Here is an 11034-nt window from a genome sequence, read left to right as displayed (position 1 = left end):
TAGAAAAGAATCAGATGTATATTTTGTGGGAAGTTTCCATTGAAATTAGAGTCTGTTTCACTTGCTCAAGAAAACCCCATTTATCTGTGGAGGCAATTCTCCCTCCCCTCATTTTTTCTGCATCCTGAGGTGCATAGGTGAGAAATATGACCAATTCTCTTGTGTTTTTCTAGAAATAAATAATGACAATTAATTCCATGGAAAAGCCTGATATGTTTGCCTTGCCCTACTTGGTCTAATTTTAACTTTCTCTGTTTACCTACACTCTCCATTGCCCTTTACCCTGATGTTCAGTAGACAACAGCGGGAAGACATTGCAAGTATCTCAGAATGATATAGCAAAAATTCAGAAAATATGAGTGGGTAATGAAATAGGGGAGAAGGGGTAGAGAACACCAGGGAGTTCATATTTGTTTCCACCAGACCTTCATACTAAAACCAACAAAATCCTGGGAAAGGAAGAAGGCTTTGTAATAATGGTCCTAGAATTTGGGAGGCGTGACAGTATTTTGACCAAGAGCCATCTCTGGGAAACACTGAGGGAAAATGTCAGCTCAGCTGGGATTGGGGCTGTGAGCCAAGATGATCATGCTAACTCACCGAGGTGGAAAGTTTGTAGTAGACCTCTCGGTAAGCCTTGAGGAGAAAAAAAAAAACTGAGTCCAGATTTTAGCCTCTCACTGGGAAAACAGAACTATATAAAATCCTTTCATGCTGTATATCCTGCATTCATCCATATTCTGTGCATTGTTGTAAACTATTGAATGCCATTAAATATCTGATATGCAAAGATTAAATTTGTTTCAACATCTTTAATGGTATAAAAATATTCCTCTTAGATATTACACTCTCAGATCAACCACCAAAGGCAGAGCAGATCTTGACTCCCAGGACAATCATAGAGTCTGAAAAAGTTAACACATAGTTCGAAGAATCAAACATGATATATTAAGGCACTATGGAAATTCTTATGAGAAAAGGTGGGGGGATACAGAAACTCATATATAGATAGAGTGATAACTTGCATGAACACCAAACTATCGAAAGGCATTACATTTCCCTACTGTCCCCAACATTCCAACTTTGTATTTTTTAAGCTGAAAAATAAAGATAGTATTCAACTTATTCCATTAAAGGCCTGGCAATTCATAAGGACCCAGGGCTCCGGCCGCCACTGCCACTACTGTGGCAATAGCAGTGGCCAGAGGCCCGGACCCTTTACATTGCCTTCTGAAAGCATGGAGACCTCCACCCCACTTTGCCCGGGGCCTGGCTAGTCTGTTGTCTCCCTGAGTCAATGCACTGCTCACAGATGTGCTGGCTTTTCTGCTGAGTTCCAGGCTGCTATCCTCACTACACTCTGCTGCTCAGTGGCAACCAAAGATAAGGAGGGAGCCCCGGGGGCACTTTATGAAACACAGAGCTCTTAGCTTTAAATATGTAAGTGCCATAAACAAGTAATGGACAAATACACAACCCCACAATTTCCAATAAGGAACAGATTTCTGCTTTATTCTTTTAGCACAGACATTCTTTTCCAACTGATTATTTCTGCACTTGTATTATGTCTGAAGGGCAAAAGATAAATTAAAAGAGACTATGGGAGTAAAGTGTTATGTACTATCCCCTCCACCCCACCATGCACGCGCACACACACACACACACACACACACACACACACACACACACACACTAACTTCTTGTCTCAGGCCTCACTGTCTATCTTCTCCTCTTACCAGATGTAAGTTTTGACTAGTATGACAGGAATTTATTAAACTTTTATGAGAGAAGAGTTTTCATGTCACACCTTACTGGGTCACATTCATAGCTAGGAAATCTTGGAATAGCAGCTCAGGAGCAGCAGCTGCCAGAATTGTTTTGGTGCCTGCTGGGGACAGGACAAGAGGATCTCATGAGCATGCAGATTCTAAGCTGAAGACTGTGCACAGACTTAGAGCTAGGCACACAGCCTCATGGTGTTGGGGACTAAATGCACATGTAAAAACATTGTGATCTGCATTCTGGGGGCACTGCTACACCCCAACTTGTTTTGGGGGGACAGGAGCCCAGAACTTTGGAAAAATTGCCATGAGCGACAGCACAGGATTTGGTGACACTGAACAGTTGTGTAACCAAAGCCCAAGTGAATTTCTGGATACACTGTCTTTGCATTGGATGCTGTCCAACCCTCTAGCAGTAATTTCAGGGGAAAGGTGTGACGGACACCACCCTATGCTTTATGAAATGAACTTAAAGACACAAATATGTATAACCCGAAAATTCTTTGGACAAAATATCTCATGTAACCTATCAATCTTAATGTCATAATCCACTGGATGTGCATAACTTATTTTGGTGTATGTCTCATTCTTGTGTGTAAAGTTAGATATACGGAGTATGGAATGCTTTATGGTTTTAAATGTGCAAAAGAAAGCCATCAAGGGTGTTATCCTCATTATCTAGATGACCTGTAAACAGCCTTCTTTGTCCTGTAAATAGCAGTGGTTGGTCTTAGGAAGTCATGTGGTTCCCCTCCCCCTCCAAACTGGGAGGGTCTGACCAGCTGTGATTTTCCATTGAAGGGTGGAATGTAGAAACAGAATTCCCACCCAAAGTGGGAATCTATAAAACAATGGGAAGCTAGCAGCTTCTTTGTCTTTGGTTGGCATGTCATTCCCAAGAAAATGAACCAGAGACTAAGGAAGAGGAAATTTTCCTGGTTTGAAGGCTTAGCTGGAATAAGAACAGTTTTAAGATGAGTTTATAATCAGTTTGTGATAAGTATTAGAATCAGCTATGCATTTTTTGTTATTTTAAATTTGTAATCTACTTTGCTCTGCCTGTTCTCACTTACAACCACTTAAATCCTATGGCTTGTACTTAATAAAATCACTTTTATTTACTATCAAGCCCAGTGTAAATAACTGTTACCTGGGGGAGCAACCAGTGTGAACGTCCATCCCTCCTTTCATTGTTAAAGAGGGCTTATTTAAATAATTCATTTGGGGTTTGATCCCATTTGGGGAATGGTATCCCAGGAAGCTGGGCCCAAAGCTGCATTTTCCTCGGACCTGAAGAGTTTCAGTGTCTGTACTGCTGCTTGAGGGAATGGTGATCTTTGCTCTGTGCCGGAAGCACCCCCAAAGGGTCTTCTGTGAAGAGATTTCATTCTTTGAACATAAGTGGCCATGTTCATTACATCTTACAGCTCAGTATCAAGTTGGATTTTTATTGCTTTTGTATCTTAGAATGTAACTCTTGGCATTGAAGTATCCAATACCCAGAATTTGCATAGTGAGTATTAGTCATCATGCAAAGAAATCTGAGAGTCTCAATGCCTGAAATGAACTATGCACATATAAATGGGGCCAAGAGGACATGCCAGGGAGGAGTCAAAATGGCAAGGACAGAGATACATATGTGTAATTCATTGAATGCAAATAATGTGCAAAGCTGCCATTTTTAGTATCTGCAGCTGCTGACAGCCCAGCAAATATTGATTTGAGTGCTTAATAATTGCAGTTGGACACAAGACAGGCAGAAATACATTCCGTGCCCTGAGAAAACAGCATTTCTTTGAGAGTTCTTGCCAACCTGAAGGAAGAAAAGCCCCTCTCTCAGCTGCCCTCCAGGTGGCTCAGGGCTGCTCACAGCACTCAGCTGCACTCCAAACAGAGTCCAGATGTATAGTACATTTCAGTTCTCCTCTCAAAATGCAGCAAGTTAAAAGCTGCCACAGTGCTTTATAAACAAAAGAACGATAACAGTTTATAATCATCACTTATATTTCATACCTTGCAATTGTACAGCAGTTTTCTTGATAGAGTCATAGAGCACTTTACAAACAAACTGAGTGGACTTCATAACATCTGTGGTGGCAGGTCAGTTTATGGGATTTCCCATGTATCAAAAGATTAGGCAGCAGCAGAGTTACAGAAAAAGAAACCAGCTGAAGAGATCTGATGCCCTGTTCTGTCCATTAGAATAATTTACCTCACCAGTAGAGGGGAATCAGTTTCCAAAAACCTTTGCACTGTTCTTGCACTGATGCCAGATGTGGGTGTGGTCGCTTCCTTAGATGCCCAGCTTCACATGAAATAAAAATAGTGGCTTTGAGCTGCCAAAAATTATCAGTGAAAGCCTTTTAACAGGCTTTTAACCTTTTTGTCATTTCCCTTGCAAGCTCTGAACACATAAAGTTATGTTGTATAGAACAGTATGCAAATAAATTGTGAATCCTCTTGAGATTTCCTGTTATTCACCTCTGGTATATTTTGTATTTAATCTCCCTTCCTTACAAAACTACTACATACAATCAGGAACAAAAGTGTTCTTTATGTTTCTTGACTGATTAGTTCATGATGTCTTCTTCTGAGTACTGATGGCTATTAAATAGTTGCAGAGGAACGGAGCCTATATAAATTTCCCACCCCATTGGCCTGTAAATACTGTTCCACATGGCATTTTGACTGAGATGGGGAGAGAGGGAAAGCTTAGAGTGAGCTCTTAAGTGGGCTTGTTTAGTTTAGAAAAGTGAAGACTGAGAGGGGACATGATAGCAATTTTCAAGTATCTAAAAGAGTGTTACAAGGAGGAGGGGAAAAAAATGTTCTCCATAGCCTCTGAGGATAGAACAAGAAGCAATGGGCTTAAATTGCAGCAAGGGAGGTTTAGATTGGACATTAGAAAAAACTTCCTAACTGTCATGATGGTTAAACACTGGAATAAATTACCTTGGGAGGGGGAAGGGATTGTGGAATCTCCATCACTGGAGATAGTTAAGAGCAGGTTAGACAGACACCTGTCAGGGATGATTTAGACGGTGCTTGGTCCTGCCATGAGGTAGAGGACTGGACTCGATGATCGCTTCAGGTCCCTTCCAGTTCTATGAGTCTATGATTTTAAGAACTGTACCCTTACTCAGGTGCGGCCCGAGGCCGACTGCAGCAGCTGGCACCCTAGGCGGAACCCCAGGCGTTATCGGCAACCCCGCCTGCAGGGCCATCGATGGACAGAAGTCATCATCAGGCGCCCCAGGCAGTGGCGCCCTAGGCGGCGGCCGAGTCCACCGATAGCCACGGGCCGCCCCTGCCCTTACTGCTGGAGTTTCAAAAACAACTTCCTAACCTGTGTCGCCTTCATTCTGCAGAGCCTAAATTTGTGCCAGCATGGCAGATGTTTCCTGAAAGCTGCCAGGAAGGCACAGCAATGCTGGACAAGTCTAGACTGATCTCAGGATAAATGCAAGAAGCAACGAAGAAAAGGCCCCAACTGTGTGGCTGACAACAAACATTTGTCTGACAAAGGAACGGTTGGAAGTGTTTATATTAACAATTGCCCAAAGCACACTGCAGCTCCAATCAGTGAGGACAGTGTGTGTCAGTTTGGCCTGCATCCCCCCCCCCCATATCTAAAATCAAACATTTTCAAATTTGGGGCACGTCTACGCTGGCAGATGTAAAGCGCTGGCATTTACAGCGCCGCTCCCAGCGCATTAGCGTGGCCACACACAGAATACTTGCAGCTATCCCACAGAGCACCTTCTTTTCTGCTGCAGAGATTTGTGGGAAGGCAGGGGCATCCGGGGTCCTGTCCAAATGCCTTGTGGTGCATCGCTTTGCATCCCAGTAACCCCTGCGCTTCTGTCCACAAATACTCCTCTCAAGTCTTTCTTGGGCACTTCCGTACACATTTCAGATGCTCTGCAGAACTTCTTGAGATTGGCATGTTGGAGCTGTCTCTATCAAGGACAAAACTGCAACATGTCACAAAAGGACTATTGTAAACTCTAGACCAGTGTTTCTTAAACTATGTTCCATGGAACACTGGTGGTCCGTGAACATTTCACAGTTGTGCCGTGACCTCTTCTTTGTTTTTGTTGTTTTTGTCTTTATTTGTCTTGACAACAATTTTTTTTGAAGAAAATTTTCATAGGTGTTCTGCATAAAAAAATATAATTGTTTGGTGTTCTGCGGTCTCAAAAAGTTTAAGAAACACTGCTCTAGGCATAGCACTGTCCAACTCCTTTGACTATCCACATTCCTAGCGCTGCTTTTTTCCGAGTGTACATAGTTTACATGAATCCCATAATGGTGAGTTCACCAATAAGGGCACCAAAGGAAACCCTAGGTGCAGTAGGGGAGGGAAAAGGTGCAGGAAAACTCTTGCTTTGGTGGCGTAGGCATCCCTTTGTATAGCTGGTCAGGGGAAAGGGCAGGGAACCCCTTGCCCCACAGAATCCCGTGGTGCAGTTGGGCAGGGGCTGGGGAGCAGGGGTTTTCGTTCATGCATGGCCATACTGTGTTCTGACAAAGGGTGTGTCTAGACTACAGGGTTTGTCAACAAGGCTGTGTCTAGATTACATGCCTCTGTCGGCAGAGGCATGTAGATTAGACAGATAGGCAAAGTCAAATGAAGCCGCGATTTAAATGATCACGGCTTCCATTTAAATTTACATGGCTGCCGTGCTGAGCCGACAAACAGCTGATCAGCTGTTTGTCTGCTCAGCGCGCTAGTCTGGACGCTCCCCTGCCGACATCAAAGACCTTTGTCGGCAGCCCCGTTATTCCTCGTGAGATGAGGTTTACGGGGGCTGCCGACAAAGGGCTTTGATGTCGGCAGGGGAATGTCCAGAATAGCGCGCTGAGCGGACAAACAGTTGATCAGCTGTTTGTCGGCTCAGCGCAGCAGCCATGTAAATTTAAATGAAGCCGCGATCATTTAAATCGCGGCTTCATTTGACTTTGCCAAAACAACAAATCTACATGGCTCCGTCAATGGAGCCATGTAGTTTAGACGTACCCCAAAAGTGGACTTTTGTCGACAAAACTATACCTGCGTCTACACTACCGCTGAGTTCTGTTGACATAACATCGACAGAACTCAGCAATTTTGTCGACAGCAGAAAACCTCATTCTACGAGGAATAATGCCTTTTGTCGACAGAGTACTGTCGACAGAAGGCATTATTGCATCTACACTGTCCTTTGCGTCTACACTGTCATGTCGACAAAGCGGCTTGCTTTGTCAACAGAACTGGCTGTAGTCTAGACGCTCTTTGTCGACAGAAGCTTTGTCGACAGTATCTGTCAACAAAACTTCTGTTGACAAAAGCCTTTAGTCTAGACGTACCCTAAGAGTGAACTGAGGACAGCACTGCAGGGAGGAACACAAGTTTTAGTAATAGACACTCATTTCCACAGGCTATGTTCACCCTGGAAGACATTTCACTGCTGGGGAGCAAAGGAGGATCTTTTACTCAAGCCTGCCTAATTAATCTTAACTCTGTGTCTGATTGGTATATTGTATTTTAATCTTTACATAGCACCTTGTGCAGAGCCTCAATCTACTTCTTGTCCAAAACATGCTATCAGCACTCAAATAAATAACATGAAGCTTACCTGCCAAAGGCTATTGCTGGGAGAATTTTTTTTTCTTTTAGATGTACGCTGACAAGTTTTGTTAATACCAAACCTTCAACCTGTGTCTTAAAAAATCGTAAGATTAGCATTAAAATCAAGAGATTTTTAATAACATTAAATATGAGATATTATCTTTGCCTTCTGTTTTTGAACCATTAGATTACATTCAAATCATGTTTTCTATCTTTTCTTTGGAACCCTGGACATTAAAACATACTTTTTAATGGAAGTAGAGATGCTAATAAACTCCTAATAATGCTGAGTGCTAATTTAACTTTACAAATCATGAGATAAATCAAATGTTACTTATCTCTCAGGGTATGTCTACACTACCCTCCTAGTTCGAACTAGGAGGGTAATGTAGGCATACCGCACTTGCAAATGAAGCCCGGGATTTGAATTTCCCGGGTTTCATTTGCATAAGCCGGGCGCCGCCATTTTTAAATCCCGGCTCGTTCGAATGAGCTGCACGCCCCTTACAGCTGCCATCAGGTGCCCCCCCATAGGTTGGCTCCCTGGGCAGCTGCCTGGCTAGCCCATGCCTTAATCCGGCCCTGAGTGCAATTGGGGAAAGAGCAGATTAAAATACAGAGAAAAAAATGAAATCTCTGGAGGCACATGGATTTCACACAGAAGTTTTACCAAACAGCAAAATAAAGAAAAATAACCTGATCATGACTAAATATACATTTTCCTTCTGCTCACAATCCATACTGATCAGTACCTCAAGGCCCATTCCATTACTATGCCAATATTTCTTGTAGGCATGGTAATTCTGGTTGATTATTTCATCTTGTTCCTCCAGTTGCTAACTTAGGACTCACACAAAGAGAAAGGACAGGAAGACTTAAATTTCAGCACTGTATCCCATTGATTCTTCTGGCCCTCTGCCACCACCCTTAGCTACCTGAGTATAATTCTTCAGTCACCAAGCGCTGACCAGCCATCCTATTCATCACACGCTCACCCAAATCACAGATGGTGCTGGACAGACTGGCCCACAGTGGCTGTGATTTCTTCCTGTAGGTTTAAGATAAAACATAGTTAATAATATACCTGCACACAGCACATTTACTACTGAATATCAAAGAACTAAACAATGATTCCCTACATACATGGAATACAACGACCTGGATGTAGGGAGAGTTTTACTTGGCTTAATCTGGGAAACTTTCATGGGAGAGCACATCAGCCACCATTAGAAGTCCTGAGGTGTGTGGAATGTCAAAGTAAATGACTTGGAGAACCAAACTCCAATGTCTTGTTAGTCTCTTTGAATGAAGCTACTGCAGAGCAGAATGGTCAGTCTTCAGATGAAAGCGTTGTCCCCAAATATATGGTCATAGCTTCTCTAGAACTTATACAATGGTGTAGCATTCTTTGTCAGAGATAAACCTATGGCTTTCCTCTCCGAAATTTTTTTTACTGAGGAAAAAAACAGGGTGGAATTGTTGATCTGGCTCTCTTTGCATCAAAACTGCCCCCAAGCTTAAAAGTTTCCTGACACTTCTCAGTCCACTTAAACTATGTTTGGTTGTTTTTTTCTGGTCAGATCTATTAGTGGTGCCAAGATCTCATTGTAGAGCGTTACAAATCGCTTGTAATATCTTGCCAAGCCTAAGAAGGATTGGACCTGGGTTTTTTTACATAGGGACAGGCTAGTTTTGGATAGCCTCTACTTTAGCCTGTAGAGGATTGATAGTACCTTGAATGACCTGATGTCCCAGGTAAATTATCCTGTTTAGGCTGATTTGACATTCCCTAGCCTGAACAGTCAGCCTGGCCTCCATTATGCACTGGAAGACAACATGGAGGTATTCTACTTGTTCCTCCCTGAATCAGAGAATAAGGCTACATCGTCCAGAAAGGCTACTGCAAATTCACCAAATCCTGCTGGTAGATTATCTACAAGTCTTTGAAATGTTGCGGATGCATTGCGTAGCCTGAAAGGGAGACCATTACATTCATACAGCCCTATATGTGTAATGAAGGCTGACCTTTTCTTGGCTGACTCATCCAGAGGTACTTGCCAGTATCCCTTGGTTAAGTCTAGGGTGGAAACAAACTGAGTGTGTCTCAGTTTTTCTAATAGTTCATCTGTGCGGGGCATTGAATAGAGTCTGGGTGAGTTACAGCATTTAACTTACAATAGTACACACAAAAGTGGATTTCTCCATCCAGTTTGGGGACTAGGACCACTGGAGAGGCCCACGAACTTTCAGAGGGGTGAATTACACCTATCTCTAACATGTCCTTGATCTCCTTATCTATAGCAGCTTTCGCTGAAGGAGCCATTCAGGTAGAGTTGGGTTTTGACTGGGTGAGCTTCACCTGTGTTAATGGAGTGGTAAGCCTGTTCAGTCTGGGGTGGCTGAGAACATTGGTGCGAAACTGATGCACAGCTCCTGCATCTGCTGTCGCTGCTCATGGCTGAGGCTCACGGAGAGAGTTACCTCTTCAATGCCATCCTTGCCTTTCCCGTTGAAGTAGGCCCCTTTAGGCCACTCAGCATCATCTCTCTTGTGTGCTGTGAACTGAAAAACTTTGAATTCTCTTGAATAAAAGAGCTTTAGAGAATTAACATGATATACCTTAGGCTTAAGGTTATGGGCTGGAAATGCTATGAGTTAGTTAACAGCTCCTATGTGATCTCAGACCGTGAATGGTCTGCCCCATGATGCTTCCATCTTATTGGCCTAGAGTACCTTCAAGACCATGACTTGTCATTCACCTTGAAGGAACGCTCTCTGGCATGTTCATCATACAAGGCCTTCTGCTCTTGCTGAGCATTCTGTACATTTTGTTGAGCAAGGGCTAAAGAGTCTCTGATGGTGTTTTGCAAGTTGTCTACAAAATCTACAATGTTACTTCCTGGAGAAGGGGTAGCCCTCTCCCATTGCTGCTTCACCAATTGCAATGGATCCTTAACCTCACGGCCATAAACAAGTTCAAAGGGAGAGAATCCCAAACTGAGATGGGGTACATCTCTGTAGGCAAACAGTAACTGCTGCAACACCAGGTCCCAATCATTGGAGTGTTTGTTTATGAATATGCATATCATAGTTCCCAAAGTTCCATTCAATCTCTCCATCAGGCCATTTGTCTGGTGGTGGTAAAGGGTAGCAATCAGGTGATCCACGAGGAGTAACGGTAGTTCGAATTAGAGATCCTAATTCGAACTACCTACTCCGTGCCGCGTGTAGCCGGGGGCACGGAGTTCGGACTAAGGGGGATTTAAAAATGGCGGCGCCCGGGAACATGCAAATGAAGCCCGGGATATTTAAATCCCGGGCTTCATTTGCAATCCCGGTTGCCCTCATTTGCCTACCTATCTCGAACTAACAAGCTAGTGTAGACGTACCCAGATCTCACCCTTAGAGGTCTGCCTGTCTTACGGCACTCTTCCACACTGAAGACAGTGGGGGGAGGGGGAGGAGCATGGCCATCATCCTCTGCTCCTGCCCCCACAAGGTTACTTCCCCCTGGCCTCACAGGGACTTTTTCCTTTACCTCTGCCTCATGGTACGATTCTTCTCTGGAGGTGGACATCTTGCTCTGATCTGAGGCTGTTTTCACTTTGGTGTGTTGCTTAGAGAGGGTTGGTTGCTCCAGGG

This window comes from Pelodiscus sinensis, chromosome 16 (genome assembly GCF_049634645.1).
Source record: "Pelodiscus sinensis isolate JC-2024 chromosome 16, ASM4963464v1, whole genome shotgun sequence".
Taxonomy (NCBI): domain Eukaryota; kingdom Metazoa; phylum Chordata; order Testudines; family Trionychidae; genus Pelodiscus; species Pelodiscus sinensis.
The sequence above is the reverse complement of the archived record's forward strand: the minus strand, read 5'-3'. Positions refer to the sequence as shown.